The 16,291-nt window shown below is 47.3% G+C and overlaps 1 protein-coding gene across 2 annotated transcripts in view; it reads right to left on the bottom strand.

Annotated features, from left to right (window-relative positions):
- The window catches only part of NCKAP5L (NCK associated protein 5 like), a 43,114-nt gene that overhangs the window by 21,268 nt on the left and 5,555 nt on the right, over positions 1–16,291 (bottom strand). Inside the window, exon 1 of one of the 2 annotated variants that reach the window (XM_080994413.1) lies at positions 3,186–3,386. The exons of the other annotated variant lie outside the window; for it this stretch is intronic. The gene's annotated coding sequence lies outside the window, so the exon portion shown is untranslated. Of the gene's footprint in view, positions 1–3,185; positions 3,387–16,291 lie in introns of those variants that run through there. 2 annotated transcript variants of the gene reach the window in all.

Raw genomic sequence — 16,291 nt, 5'->3', positions numbered from 1 at the left:
CTCCACAGCAGGGATGAGAAAGCTGTGGTCCTCTGAAAGTGCTTGAACTCCCAACTTCCATCAGCCCCAACCAGAACGGCCAAGGGGCAGAGATGGTGGAAACTGTAACCCAACAGTAAGTGGAGGGTCAGATCCTTCATCCCTCTCTACAGACACAGGATGCAGTGCATGTGTCCGCAAGGCTCCCTAAGAGTCAAGAGCGGTGCAGGAAGAAACAGTGCAGCAAATTTCACCATCTTCAACCTACTCCACTATGGCCTGTTCCAACTGGCAGCAGCTCTTGGGGATCTTGGGGAGGGTGGTCTTTCACAGCCAGGCTATTTGAGCTCCTCAGAGTTGTCCACGACTAGACCTAACGGTCAGGGGTCCCTTTACCTTTACCTTAACTTGAAAGAAGAAGCGAGCCTAAAAACTAAGTTCTATTGCCACCACCAGTGTATAACTTTCTTAACCCCATCAGTTGGGTGTCTGGACTGGTTCTAGTACATGTTGCGGTTGTGGTGGTTTTAATTTAAAAAATCAAATAGCACACCTCACCCCCAGTTGTTAATCAGCCCAAATTCATCCAGTGAGCTGCATGGTTGAACGGAGATCTGAACCCAGGACTCTAAACCCATTTAACATTCTAAACCCAACATTCCAGCTGCTACACACACTCTTGTGAGTGATCCACTCCTTATTGTCATGAGGGGTTCACACACACACACACACAGAGAGAGAGAGAGAGAGAGAGAGAGAAAGAATGAATTGTATTTTAATCTGGAGGGGAAACGTGTCAACACTGTAATCAGAGAAGGGTAGGAAAGCAGAAATTCTAGTTTTCTTTTTACAGAATATAATGCATACAATGCTCACAGATTAAATATAAATATATATGAATAAGTGTGTGTAAATAATCTTCAAAAATTATCTTGTTCTATCAATCATGGCCATTTAGACTAACACAGTATCATTGCTATTATAATAAACATCTAATGTATTATATTACATTGTACTATACTAGTTTATGAATTAATTTTAATCTCTCTTTAGTATTTCTTAATATTCTGACATTCAACGTTTCAAATTTCTTATGTTACGCATCCTAGCAGAAAGAAGCTTCATAAATTTGGATTGTACTGCTGCTTCTGATAATTCATAAAAACATTATTGTTTAAACAAACCTACCCAGATTATTAGAAAGTTGAGGTAATTTTAACCTGCTTTAGTATTTTAACTTTGTATGTTTTAAAGTATGGTTGTGATTCCCCTCCCCTCAATTTTATTGTTTTATATTTTTGTTAACTGCTTTGAGGGTTGTTGTTTTTTAACAATCAAGTGGTATATACATCTTATAAAATAAATAAAACAAATAAATAATAATAAGGGACCATGATCTTTCAAACCATTCCTCTTCCAATTTCTAGCTTTAATTGCAGCTCCAGCAAGCAAGTGGAAGTCTGGTGGATACAGCTGGCAAGAAAACCAAAAGCCAACCTAGCACTTTATAAAAATACACAATACAGTATACACGTTGTGTGTGTGTGTGTGTGTGTGTGTGTGTGTGTGTATGGTGTGTGTACTCAGCTCTGCCTATATACTATTCCAGTTTGCCCAGACTGCATTACACAAAAACCCTCCGTGCCTCCAATCAGATGGGAACCACCAAAGGTTTACCCAGTCTTGAAGGAAAGACTGCAGTTCTCAGAGTACTGGAGATCTTCAACCTTTCTGGGCTACACATCCATTTGTGGACCCAATTCTTAGCATACCTCTCTCTCTATGTATGTATATGTGTGTGTGTATTTATACAGTGTTGATGGTGCACTCACCAGCCAAAGAGCAATGCTAAGATTACTATTTCATGCATTTCAGGACTAAGTCCTGCTAAAAAAAAAATCCCAGTTCTAGCTCACAATTAACCCTTGAGCAGCCAAAACCTCTGGGTTCCTTTCCTCAGTTCTGGCAAAGGCTAGAGAAGGGAGGCTGAAACTGGTCAAGGAGACTATTTCCCAGGGCTTTCCGTCAGAGGCCACGCAACACCCACTCCCTCTGCGACTCCAATTTCCTCAGCATCGCAACACACACACACACACACACACACACACACACACACAGAGTAGGTCTAATTAAACCTGGCAGTTGGGATGTTTGGGTCAATGGCTGCTTTGAGATGCTCCAATAAGCAGCGCACTGAGGAGTCTCCCGTGGAAAGGCCACCTCTGCTCTTCCAAGGCAAGGGTCTCCCCAATCCCACCCTCCCCCCCCCCGGCTCCCAGGCTCCCTTGCAGATGAGCTGCCCACATCTGCCATGCACATCCCCTCCGAGGAAGCCCTCTTTAGCATCCTTGACCGTGATGCGCGCCAGCCTGCCAGCCAGCCAACATTCCTGTGTGCATCTAGCCCAGTACTCCGCACTAGTTCTCAGCCAAGGGCACTCAGCCTACTCCAGCCCGGCATACTGGGTTTTCTTGGCTGCATTCCTGGACTTTTGGGGAGGGGGGAGGGTGGGCAAAGGGAAGCCGCTGGGTAGTGCCAACGTCTACATGCTCAGCACAAAGGGATTAACCGTAGGGAATGCAGAGACATCCGAGACGGCTGTAGGGTCTGAACCCCGTTAAATCAGGAAAAAGCAGCTGCGGAAAATGACACACTGCCCTAAATACAAAAGGGTTCTTAAAGGGCCTCAGATCACGCCACTCTCCTCGGTGCACCCCCGAAGTCCCTATGGGGGGGGGCAAAGAGAACAGGAGGGGAAGCGGGATCCCATGCAAAGCAGCGCTGCCAAGGTGAAAGATCCTCCCGCACCCGCATCTTCTCCAAACAGGAATTGTAGAAGGATGCTCCAAATCTTTCTCTGGACTCCGCTAGCCTCCTAACTCACACTGCTCACCTTATCCATAATGGCACACACATTCACACGTATACACTCTTGCACGCAGCGATCTCCAAGCTCCAGAGACCCCCTTGAGCCCCAACCCGATAGAAGCTTGCAAGTGCGCTGCTTCAAGAATAGTTGTGCAGATGCCTCCCATAGATTGACCCCCTTCCCCCCCCCCCGGTTTCTGCTCCCAGATGCTCCAAATAACCCCTTCTTCCATAACACGCCCCCCCAGGGCTCTTCCGCCAGCCATTCTCCTCGAGGTCCCGCAGTCCTCCGAGGAGCCCCTTGGAGACCCCCGAAGCGCCCCCCGCCGCCTCCTTACCGTCTGGGCCGCCTGGCCAGCCCGGCGGGGCGGGAGGCCCGGGGGTCGAGCGCGCTCCCGTCTCGGCGATGGAGGCCCCGGCGCCGCCTGGGCATCCTCCCGCCCGACGCGGCCCGACTCGGGGCCTGCTATTGTTGGGCGGCGGAGGCGGAGGCAGGAGGGAACGGGCCGCGCCGAGCTCCGCCCTCCGCCGCCCCCCGCCTGCGCGCAGCCCAGACCCCCGGCCCCGGCGCGCCTTCCCCCTCGCCTGACAGGCCCTCCTTCGGCCGGAAGGATTTCAAACTAAACGAGCGCCATGTCTCGCCCTTTGGGGCGATATTCCCCATCCTACGAGGGCCAGCGCCGGGCTATTTTGTGCCCCGGGCAAGGAGAGCTGCTGGCACGCGCGCACGCACAAAATTGCAAACAATTCCAATGGGCGAATTACTTCAAAAGCGATAGAATTCTTCAAAATATAAACGGAATGTAAATTTTATAAGGTCTGTCATTCCTGCATTGCAGGGGGTTGGACTAGATGACCCTCGGGCTCCCTTCCGACTCTACAGTTCTGTGGTTCTATTAAGTGCAAAACTGTGCCCCCGGAAGGTCAGTCAGCATTGAGCCCCTCTGAGGTCTGCGCCTTGGGTGCCTAATGGCAACATTCAACATTGCCATAGATAACAAATTGGCCCCTGCATCATGATGGGGAGTATCCCAAAAGCCCCCTCTCCCTGGTTAATGGCAGGAGATTGCTACATTCACTCAGGGTACCAGTGAAATATAACATTAAGGTTATATTTTGGGTCCATGTCCCAGATTCAGCCTCACCATCAAATAGCAGCAACTGCTAAAAAATAATCTGGAGTGAAAGCACCCTGCTCAAATAAGAATCCCGTATTTTCAAGACATAATCTGCTCATATGTTTGCCATTTTTTTCACTATCAGTTATTAAAAACTTGCCTTGAAAAGGGGATAGATTTCTAAGGTGGAAATCCTAAGCACACTTAAAGGGGAGAAAGCCCCACGAATTCAGTGAAATTTCTGAGGAAAACTGCTTAGCATTGTACTGCAGGTGTGGTCTGCTCCCACCCTGCCATATCATTAACAGAGTACACACAAGGTTACATTCTTTTAAGGCAGGGATCAGCAGGGACCCAATCCAGCTGCTTGAGGAGGATTTTGGTTGCTAGACCAAACACAGAGCTGAAAGAAGAGGGGGAAGTAACTGTAAGGATGGGAGTTGTGACAACCAGGTCTTCTACACTCCCAGCTGACAGAAACCCTCTGGTTCTGATCAGTGTTCTAAGGTCTACTGCTATGTGGTCATAGGTGGACTGGTCTGCATTGCTGTTACTGCTTTCTTTGATTTCCCTTGATGTTGCCTTGGGTACCAGAATATCTGACATCAGACATTTTAATTCCCTCTGAGCCCAAATTTGGCTTTTCTGCAACATTTTTACACCACCTAAAATTAATCCCCTGCTTTGCAAATATAAAAACTGCCTGTTTCTCTTTATTTCTGTTCTCTACCCAACAAGGAACCTATGCGTTTTGTTTAAGGTAGGAGACAGATCTGAGTAACCATTGCATTTGGTATTTCACAAGTGGGGGCCACTGTGTATTTCTTTGTCTTAGATTCAACTTGCATAACAACACCTAGTTAAGCTTAATCCAATTGAGGCTGCTATCTCCTCCATCTTTAACACTGTGGCCAACTGCAGACTTCCTGGCTGCCAAGATCAAGACAACTCTTTGCTCCCTCACCATGTCTCTTCTTTATCATCCAACCTGATGAAGAGTTCTGGATAACTTGAAAGCTCGCTTGCGACATTTCGGTTGCTTCTAATGAAGGCATTGTCCAACAATGCATTTTAAAATGAACTAGATTCCCCATCACCCAGAGGGAAAGCCATCTCTTCCTTTACTCATGCTTGCTGGGGCTGTTGGGAGTTGAATTTCAGCAACAGCTGGTGGGCCGAAGGATCCCCACACCTGCATTAAAGCTCTGGTGTCAATCTCCCCCCTCAAGAACTTAACTATCAAATGAGGGTTTGTCTTCAGAGAAGTACATCAGTTCTCGTAAAGATCAGTGCAAAGTTGGAAGCTCAAGCTACAAGGTTACAACAATCAAACAATGCTTACCTAATCTGTTGTTGCTTCTTTATTGTTCTCTGAGTATCAATTCTCTAATATTTGTTTTAAAGCTCACAGATGGTTACAAGTCTGTGTCTGGTATGAAAGCCAAGGCTGTCCCCTGAAGTTTCAGTTTGCCAAGATGAGCAGCTGACCTTCCCACCCCTCACACCTTGGCAAAAAGATGAATACACTGGTTTTAAAAAACCTTCTTTACTTTCAAGGCATCCTTTTCACACTGGTTTGCCTGCCACTGAGCTGTGTGCTACCAAGTGCTCAAGGAAAGCTTGCTGCTAAAAAGGTGGTACAGTGTTAGAAACTCACAAATATATAAGCTAGGCACCAAATGGCTCCTTGAACCAAGGTTGCAGTTGCCAAAATGGAATGTCTAGTTGCCATTTTTGGGCAAGATGGCTCTAACGTCTTGTTTTTCAAAGGATGGATTGGCTGTGATTGATTATCAGATAAACACCTGGCTAGTTCAGATGACATCCTTGAGCTAGGTTAAGAACTTTGAGAACTTAAAGAAGAAAGGTCACTTGATCCAGGTCCACATCTATATTGGCCAATTCCAGCTCTTTGTCTTAGTGGTAACTGCTCCTGCTCAGGCTGCACAGAAAAAGCATTTTGGTTCCAGAAATTCATTCCGATTGAGCAGATAGAATATAACTGACAGAATTCTACAGGATGGAGTATTAGTATGTGAAAACGCCCCGGAGCCTATGATCCCCAGGCATGCACCTCCAGGTGGTGGAGATGTTGGGCACCATCCTGGCCCTCAGGCACCTTTGCTTGGTTGGTCGCAAGTGGTCAAAAGCTAGGTGCAAAATGTCACTCACTGGGGCAAGCTTTCCTCATCTCCTCAGGAAAGCTGCTTACAAGCCCCAGGGCTTCCTGAACACACAGCTCTAGGAAAGCCACTGGACTAGAAGAAAGCCACAGCTGCTCCTTCTCCTTGCACCAGGAAGAAGGAAAGCTCCTCAGGCATGCAGGGGAAGCTCAGAACACACACAGAAATTGTGTCTGGAAAAAGTGCGTGAAGAACAAAGACACAAACAATATTATTCCACCACAGGGACCCCTTGAGAGATTTTACATTGATTTTCCACTGTTACAATTGCATTTATTCCCCCAATGTCATGTTAATTCAAAACTGTGGGCTGGCTTGTCTGTTTTTATAAGCCAAGGGCTGCGGAGGCGTATTAGTGCACCAGCCACACCAAAGAGAGAGGGAAAGTGTCCTGCAGTTGGACACAGAACCTCCATCACGCTCAGGATCACAGACAACCTGTAAGGAGCAGGAAGCTCCAGCTCTGCCTGCAGTTTCACAGGCAACCCTTGGACAAGTCATTGATGCGGTGGTTGGACTCTATTCCGAACTTAAAAATGGAAAGTGTAATGCTGTTGGTCAACAAGAGAGGTTTAAACACTGTCTCAAGGCAAATCTTTAAAAATGTAGTATAAACACCAACAACTGGAAAACACTTGCCTGCGAGCGCTCCAATTGCAGAACAGCCTTTGCCAAAGGTGTCCTGGGCTTTGAAGACGCTCAAACTCAGGACGCAAGGGAGAAACATGCTAGGAGGAAGGCACGCTTGGCAAATCTACACCGTGATCACCTCCCGCCAGGAAACCAATGTCCCCACTGTGGAAGGACGTGTGGATCCAGAATTGGCCTCCACAGTCACTTACGGACTCATTGTTTATGGAAGACAATCTTACTCAGCTATGAGTGATCGCCAAAGCAGCAGCAGCAGCAGCTGTGTCTGGAAGGTGTGTCAGTCCCCTTCAAACTGCATAGCATAAGCCAGAGAGCCAAGAAATAAAGATAAGGGAGGGTCACGCTAGATGAGGCTTAGGTGCAGCGACAGAGCAGCTGGAATAGTTTATTCTAAGTTTTGCGCAGCTCTTTGAAGAGGGGTGGGGTGCCCTATGGTCCTCCAGGCATTGCTGGGCTCCCAGCTCCCATCAAGCCCCGGCAGTGCCACAGCTACTGAACGGGTAGGCGGGTTTTTTGCCCTGGGTGAGACCTTCAGAGGGGCACCACTGAGGCTCCCAGCCTGTGTGTGTGTGTGTGTGTTTGTGTCTGTGTCTGTGTGTCTGTGTGTGTACACAAATGCACATGGGGGTGTGCCAAACTGGGCCTTTGACCCGGGTGAAATAAAGCCCAGCCAGTGTAGAACAACATTCAGTGGTGGTGAGAGTCCGAGTCCCACAGGTTTCCTATTCCTGACATGCAGAGAAAACCACCATGGACCTCTCCACCCAAGTCAGTCTCCCAAGCATGTGGAAGAGACGCTGCCCAGTTCTGCCCCTTCCCCTGCCTTCACATAGAAGCATTCTGTGATGCACCTCCTGGGAAGCCAGTTGCAGGAAGATGCCATCCTGCTGGCCTGCATCTTGGTTTGTTTATTTATTTTCCCTCCTCACAAAGTCCCGATTCACAAGGTGCCTCTGGCACTCCTGCTTTCGGGTGTGTCCCACCGAATCAGATGGTTTAGGGAAAACATGCAGAACGGCAAAAGTGGAGAGGAGCAGCGGCGGGATAATTAGAACCAGATGAGTTTGCTGCTTTGAGCATGATTCAGAGTTTATAACCCTCAAACACTTTCCAGGCCAAAAGCTGAAACTCATGGTGAGAAAGGAGGACATCTGTTATCCTATGTGGGGGGAAAGAGAGGGAGAGAGAGAGAGAGAGAGAGAGAAAATGGAGGACAGAAATGCAGCTAAAAAAATACAAGACAAGCGAAACTTAAAAAAAACCAGGTGCCTCAAATACAAGAAACTAAAAGTAAGTTTTGAAACTAAAAAAAAGCTACCCTGTGCAGTGATGCTCTCTATGGGGCTGAGCTCAAAGATTTTGACTCCATCACACTGGCCCCTGAAAAACATGTTATGCAAATGAGGAATTATCAATATTATATAAATAACTAACCCAGATTATTTCAACTGTAATAAACTAGAATTAGAATAATGGAGGAATAGGGTGACAGAAGGAAAGCCGTGAGAAATGTATCAGGGTAGGGTGTGTGTGTGTGTGTGTGCGCGCGCGCGCGAGCACGCAATTGATAGGATTCCCTGTTTGGAGAGGTTGCCACATCGGTCTGCTGCAACTAAAACGAAGAAGTTTGCGGCCAAGAAAAGTTGTAATGGCACAAGCTCTCGTGGACTCACAAACACCTTTTACCTTCTTGCATTCAAAAAGCATTGAGGGCATCACAGGGGCTGCGCAGGCTGGCCCTGCCCTCAACAAACCCAGCGGCCACACCTGGCAGCTTCACCCTGCTGGGTGCATGTGAGAAGCAGAGCTATGTGCATACCAATTTGTTGCTTCACACAAGCAGGGATTCCGATTGGCTCAGGATGCCCCCTCACATGGAGGAGCAGTATACATATATGTGTAAATATATTTAGGCAGTGTTGCATAGTGGTTAGCAAGCAAGAAAGCAAGGCCGCTTCTCACACATGGAGGGAAACGGGGCTGGGGGAGCTAGGAAACCCTTGCATTGGACCACTTTTGAGGGTTTAGCAGACACTGCCATTCATTATCAACCTTTCCTCTATTGCATGTTCTATAAATCTGCTATTGTAAAAGCAATATAAAATTGGTTTCTACACATTTCACCAAGGCAACTCTACACTTTGATCGCAATAATGCAGGGCTGCCATATGGACAAAGCAGGGATTCGTCCTTCGGAAATGGCGTCTGGGCAGAATTCTCAGATATTGTTTATAGCAACACTACAATAATGTGGATGTGGGTGTCCCACATCCCATCCCACTAAGCACACCGTAGCCTGGTTTGCGCGTCATGATGAGCTACACCATGGCTCTTAGAGGAAACAAGGCAGCTCTGGGAGAGGAATTTGTTCCTCTCTGGTTGGTCGGCTGCTACTGCGCTGAGCTAAGTCACAGCTTAGCTTAGCTTCTCGTGGTTTAGCTTTCTCTGTACCACTGAGCCATAAGCCAGACGGCTGCAGGTTATCGTTAGTCTGGAAAGAGCTAAACCACGAGCCTGGATTCAGAAGCACACTGACCTAAACTATGGCTTAGCTCTGAGCAGCGGCAGAACGGCCAAGGAGGAACATATTCATGCTAGGGCATGGTTTGGCTTTGCATGATATGTGAACCAGATCGCTATGAGTACATTGAGGGACTGCTGGCTTCCCTCTCCCCGCCTCCAAAACCAGGAATCTTGTTTGTTCTGTTGAAAGGGTGGATGCACCACCAACGTCAGACAGTACCCAGTGAGGTCCCCGAGGGCACAAATAATTCTCTCATGTCATTTCACATCCTGACATGTCTTGGTGTGAATCACAAATATGTTTTCTGTACACACACACTAAGCTCCACTTCTGCCATGCATACATCAGCCTTCTGCTTAAGGCTGTCTTGTCTCTTGCAGTGAAAAATCCATTACTCAAGATAGTTCCAACGAGATAAGAATTGCCGTGCTGAGTCAGACCAGCATTCCACCTAGCTCAGCAGCTCTCCCCCTTCCTGCAGACAGACAGCAGCCACTCAGATCTCACAAGGCAAGTGCTCAAGCGCTCTTTATGTGTAACCATACTCTCTGCTTATAACTGCAATACATTCATCCAATCCATTTAGCCATCATTTTGGTTACCCAGCTATCACAACATCCTGCAGCAAGGCATTCCACAGATCTACAAGGCACGGCATAAAGACCAGGTTTTCTGTTGCACTCCAGAGACTGAGCTTTCGTCCAACGTGTCATCCTGCAGCAAAAGCCAGCCCTCTTCAGAGGAAGTAACAAAGCACCTATTCAGGAGAACATTTTAAGAAGCAAGAGATCGCATACCTGAACTGAAAGCCTAAGGTAGCCATTTATGGGGCCCAAAACAAGAATTTGGCCAAGATACAAGAGAATCATTCAACTCGTTCAGAAGGAAAGAAAGAAAGCTTTAAGAAACTCAACCAGGATGTCAGCATTACATCTTTTGGAACAGTCTGCAGCAGGAAGTTGATTTAAAAACAATACAGCTGTACTTATCCTCAAGCAGGGGTCCCAAGTACACAAAGCTAAGAGAAAGACTTGGTCTCCACTCCCCGCCCCCCATCCTGCACCCTGCTCAAACTGGAGAGGTTGTGTCAGGATGCGGAATAAAACAAAAAGCATCTGTCACCAACTTCTGAATGCCCAGACACAACAAGAGAAGCAGCAGCAGCAAAAATAGCAGCAGAGCCGCAGGCAAGGATATGGCCGTTTATTTATAGCTGCAACTGGTCACCACAGCATGTCTGCGTGTGAAGCAAGAAGGGGGAAGCTGGAAGGGTCAGTGTGTGGGGGTGGGGGGGTACACACTTTATTATTATTTCAATACAGTGGTACCTCGGGTTACAGACGCTTCAGGTTAGAGACACTTCAGGTTACAGACTCCGTTAACCCAGAAATAGTACTTTGGATTAAGAACTTTGCTTCAGGATGAGAACAGAAATCGTGTGGTGGTGGTGGTGCGGCGGCAGGCCCCATTAGCTAAAGTGGTACCTCAGGTTAAGAACTGTTTCAGGTTAAGAACAGACCTCCAGAACGAATTAAGTTCTTAACCCGAGGTACCACTGTACACACAAAGCTACTCCCTTTTATTCTCCCAAAAAAGTCCACCCACCACTTTTGATAGTCATGGCTAAGAATGCAACGAAAAAGAGATGAGCCTGGTGTTAGCTATTTTGAGCGGCCTCAACATACAGCATCTTATTTCAGCAATCCTTACGACACCCCTGTAGAGCAGGCCAATGTTATCCCTGTACTGTAGGGCTGGAGAATGAGAGAACAGTGGCTTGCCCAAGCCCAACAGAAAGTTATATGCAAAAGAGAATTCTGAATTAGTATCTCATCCCAACACTCAGGGTGAATTCAGATGTGGGGAATATTGCATTAGTTCTTCAGATTATATTGCTAGCACTTGTGTTGCATTTTCTAATGTGGCTTTCACCCTGCAGTACCTGTTGTCTTATGGAACCATGGCTTTCTGACTGATAAACCAGCTAAATTTCATTCGCACCAGGGGGGTGCATTGTGACACAATGACACGCACCACTAGCCAATGTTGCTCTCTCCCACCCTTTCTGCACATGTGTGCTTCTGTTTCTCCATGACTGCTGCATGAAAACAGCAGTTAAGCACTGTACGCTGGCGCACTGCCCCAAATTTCATCACTTTACTCCCACAGTTTTTCAGGGAAAGGGAGCTGCAAACACATTGTTTCTGGAATCAACACAAAAATGGGTGCTAACAATATTCCACTGGTTTTCCAACAAGCTCAAAAATAATTCAGAAATTAACTGTTAGGGAAACGTTGGGTAAATGGAACAAATCGCTCTGTCAATGGAGCCTGACTCTCAAGCCCCATTTTGCTACCTTACTGAATTTGTTGCAGATGCTTGCCAAGGGAGAAGTCATCTATGCTAACATTATTTCAGTTTCTTATTCCCACCCTTGCTGTTTTGTTTTCCAACTTGAATACTTTCCCCACCCTGTATCCAAGGAGCTTAGTGTGATGCACACTTCCACCCACTCTGTTTTAGTCTCACAACCACTGAGCAGGCCAGTTGCTTCTATTACTAGTTTTGTTATTTTGCAGATTTCCTACAGCCCTAATATCCAAAAGGATTTAATTTTGGAGCATGCATGTGGAGGTATGTGTCTGTGGAAATGCAGTCTCTCCAGCATTTAGATGAGGTTCTTTGCATGGTGTTGGGTACCATCTATAAATAAGTTTCAGAGTGAGTTCTCTTCTTTGGGCTGAGATGGATTTAAATGGTGGTTTAGACCACATTTTTTACCCTTGGGTGGAGTTTCTTTCATATCGTTCCGCACAGGGGGAAACAGGCACAGCAGTGACCTATGTGCCAAGATCCAAGAAAAAAGCACCGTGTACACTGAAACATGCTATAAAAGCAATTGCACCTAGGAAATTGTCCATCATCGTAACAGGAAGAGAGTGTTCTGGGGTTGGCAGGTGGAGATTCGGAAGCTGCTTTGTAACTAACTAAGCTCAATGGACCAACAGTCTGTCTACACACCAAATGCCAGCAGCTCTCTAGGTTTTAGACCAGGGGTCTGCAACCTTTAAGACAAAAAGAGCCACTTGGACCCGTTTCTGAAGAGGAAAAAAAACTGGGAGCCGCAAAACTCGTCATTATAAAAACAACTTTTTTGTCACTTTTTAAATTATTTCTTTGTTTGACCCCTCAGAATTACTCCTCCTCATAGAAATAAACGTTAAATTAACAAGTTACCTTTTTTTGTGTGTGTGTTCTTCACTCCCCTTCAAAACAGTGACCAGCGTACATGCCCCCTTTCAATGCAGTGACCAGCGTACATGCCCCTTACAATGTAGCGGGCGGGCGGGAAGGTGACGTCGGGACGGTGCATGACTAACGCACGCACCGCCCCCATGCGACGTCACAGCCAGTACAGCGCCCGCCACAGTGGGGAGTGTCGGGGCGCACAATGCGCCTCCTCCCCTCGCTAGTATCCGCCCCGGAGCCGTGGCAAAGGTGTAAAAGAGCCACATGCGGCTCCGGAGCCGCAGGTTGCAGACCCCTGTTTTAGACAGAAGTCTCTTCTGGGTCTACCTGGAGATTGAATCTGGGACCTTTCTCATGCAAAGCAAAAGGCTATGATCCATCCCTATGCTTTACCAATTGCAACATCCATCACTTAATTTAAAAAAACAAAACACCCAACTCTTATTCGAATAGTTACATCCTGATTTGTTTCTTGGTCACATTAGAGCACAGAAGAAAAATGTGTGGCCTTCTAGATGCTGTTAAACTACAATTCTCATCAGCTCCAACCAGCATGTCCAGGGATGATGGAAGCTGTAATCCGGGAACGTCTGGAAGCCTACAGGTACCCCATCCCTGCACTAGCGGGACCAACTGATGGGAACTGGAGCTGAGACAAATGGGCACTGCAGATACAAAAGAGGTGTGTGCCCCAGTCAGATGAGTGGGGCACTATTATTATTATTATTAGTAGTAGTAGTAGTAGTAGTATTTAGTATTATTCCAGCCATTGTTACTTCTGCATGATACCCAGCACAACTTCAGCACAGATGCAGAGTAACTGTCACACTCCTGCAATCCTGGCCTTGATGTTTGCAACATCCTCCTCACCAGTGTCTACATGCCCAGGCCAGCTGCACTTTGCGTCCTGCCCTGCAGATTTCTCCCAGCTTGTCCTTCGTTCACCCTCCTCACCCCACCCAACTGCTCAGATTCTGTCAAGGTTTTTAACAGCCGACATAAATACCCCTCCTGTTAAGACAGCACACATCCCAGAGCTTTCTCCCCAGGCTGCCCGTTACGTAAGTAAAGGAAAACTGCCGAGAGCATTTGCAAGGCTCCTCAGTGTCAAGGCTGCCAAGGAACTGGAGGTCATTAACTCCCAGCCCAGGGCAGGATCCTTTGTGCATGCATGCTCACTGACATGGGGGTAGCTAAGACGGTGCCCTCCAAATCAGCATTTCTTAACTTGTACTTAAGATGCCTGTGCAAGGAGGTCACTGGCCTTCTAAGTAAACTCAAAATAATGATTGCTTTTGATCCATAACTGCTTATGACGACTACCTCATATAACTTTCTGTTTCATCAGCATACTATAACACTGTATTGACACCTGTAAGTGAAATATCACAAAGGCTGCTTTAATTAAAGTTATGTTTTAATATTTTGGAACTGCTCTCTAGTGGCCAACGGCAGATCCGGTAACCATTTACCACAAAGCACTGGCACAGGGAGTTGCTTTGAATGACGGTTTCAGTTCCCTTTTGAATCACAAAGGCCAAAGGCACACTATGTTGCAGAGAGAAGGCTGTCTCCATCCCTCTTCCCCTCTCACAAAGAATCAAGGTAACTTCACTGAACCTTCCAGGAAAGTGGTAATCGGATCTCAAGGACAAAGCAAAAATCCATGTAGCAAGACTCTGTAAAAAGGACTAATTGGGGTGCAACTAAACCCTCCACAAACATGATATACCTTCTTGTACTTACCACCCATGTCCCAGAGCACAGAAGAAGAGTTTGGATGAAGAAGAGTTTGGATTTGATATCCCGCCTTTCACTCCCCTTCAGGAGTCTCAAAGCGGCTAACATTCTCCTTTCCCTTCCTCCCCCACAACAAACACTCCGTGAGGTGAGTGGGGCTGAGAGACTTGAGAGAAGTGTGACTGGCCCAAGGTCACCCAGCAGCTGCATGTGGAGGAGCGGAGACGCAAACCCGGTTCCCCAGATTACGAATCTACTGCTCTTAACCACTACACCACACTGGCTCTAGATTGCCAACTTCTGTAAATTTGGTGTGTGGGGAGGTTCTCCCCTCCCCATACACCAAAGAGACACTATTCCTGCAGGCAGCACCTCAGGAGCCACAATAATACTTAAAAAGTTAACTTGTTGGGAAAGTAGTTTGCTAAGCCCGCCATACTACCATGTGGTGTTGCACTGTAGAGAGGTGCAGGCTTGAATTGTGGCACTGCTTGTGTTCGAAATTCACCACGGAGGATTGCAACTTTTCCTTTTTGCCTGCACTGGGTGGAGCAGAGAGTCTGGCTGCTGCAGTCCTGGCCGTCCATTCCAGCCGGCCCCTCCTTCAGCTTTCGTTAACTTGGCCCCAGAGTTTTACTCTCTTGTTGTCCCAACATTCCCCCCTTCCCCCCCCCATCCCACCCTGCAGCAATGGCAGGAAATGGCACCACATCAACAGCAGACCTGGGGAAGTGAGATGCTGTCTGTGAGGAAAAGGAAAGTCAGTAATTGTGCACAAAACAATGGCATGAAAGGAGAGAGTGCCCCCTTTCCGTCCTGTCCCCCAACAGCTTCAGAGGGAATCAGGATTACGGAGCTAGAAAGGAAATGGGGTACCCAAGTCCCAGGGACCTAACCCAAAGGGGGGTGCAGAATTGCTCCCTCCCTCCCTCCCTCCCTCCCTCCCTCATCCTGGCTTCTGTCATTTTATGAGATGGTCAGCTGCAAAGTGGCTGGCGATGGCTTTGAAGAGCGCTTTGGATTTTAGCATTCTGCACGCAGCCCAAGGCTACACAGGCAGGGCTCAAAGGTGCATCTGGCCAAACAAGAGCCCAGCTTAAATTGTAGCTGCAGGAAGGCACTAGTTACCCAGTCTCCATGAGATCTGGAGACCAGCAAGTCCCAAACCGATGAGTTCATTAAATACATGAAAGCCCTACAGAGGAAGTTGCCCACAGAGGAAGTTGCTTATTGCATGTCTGTGCTCTGGACCTTGCCTCTTCCACTCAGCTTCTGCCTGGATTCGCACATCCTGCCGCATCCCAGTGCAGAAACGCAACACACACCCTGGAGGGGGCTGCCTTGTGTCTCCACAGGAGTCACTGCTCTGGACTCAAGCTCCTTCCTATCAGAAGCCATGCCCAGATTAGCAACTCATGGAAAAACACAGGGAATACATTTCTCCAAGGGGGGGGGTATTTTTGCCCTTACACACTTCTCAAGCATTCTGCCCTGCCACATGAACAGCTATTAACAAATGTAATAGCATGTCCAGCGATCCACCAGTTTCCATTTCCACCAAAGATATTACATCTCTTTCTCATATAGACATTACATCCATCTCCCATATTCCAGCATAGGAGAGCATCAGGCAACAGCATTCAGCGTCATTAAATGGCTAAGAATTAACAGTGAGGGGCTCTAGAAGAAATGATCAGCTTGGAGGGTCTTAACACCTGGACTCAAATTTGCTGCTCAGGCACAGAGAAATCAGGAAGAAAAAAATCCCATGAGGATAGGACAGACTGTACAACTTGCAACTTTCTCTGCGTATTTTTCACACTTCAGAATACAACTCTCTGTAAAAACACCGTGTGCACCAAACCAAATACTACAGCCTCCTAGGTGGTAGAAATCTTGCAAACCAAGCAGAGGGATGTGCTACACACACTCTCCCTACAAGCCTGGCTTCCGAGCTAAGAGCTTTATTTTTTTACCT

This window comes from Podarcis pityusensis (assembly GCF_964106645.2).
Source record: "Podarcis pityusensis genome assembly, chromosome: 2".
NCBI classification, from domain to species: Eukaryota; Metazoa; Chordata; class Lepidosauria; order Squamata; family Lacertidae; genus Podarcis; species Podarcis pityusensis.
This window is presented reverse-complemented; position numbering and strand designations above follow the sequence as displayed.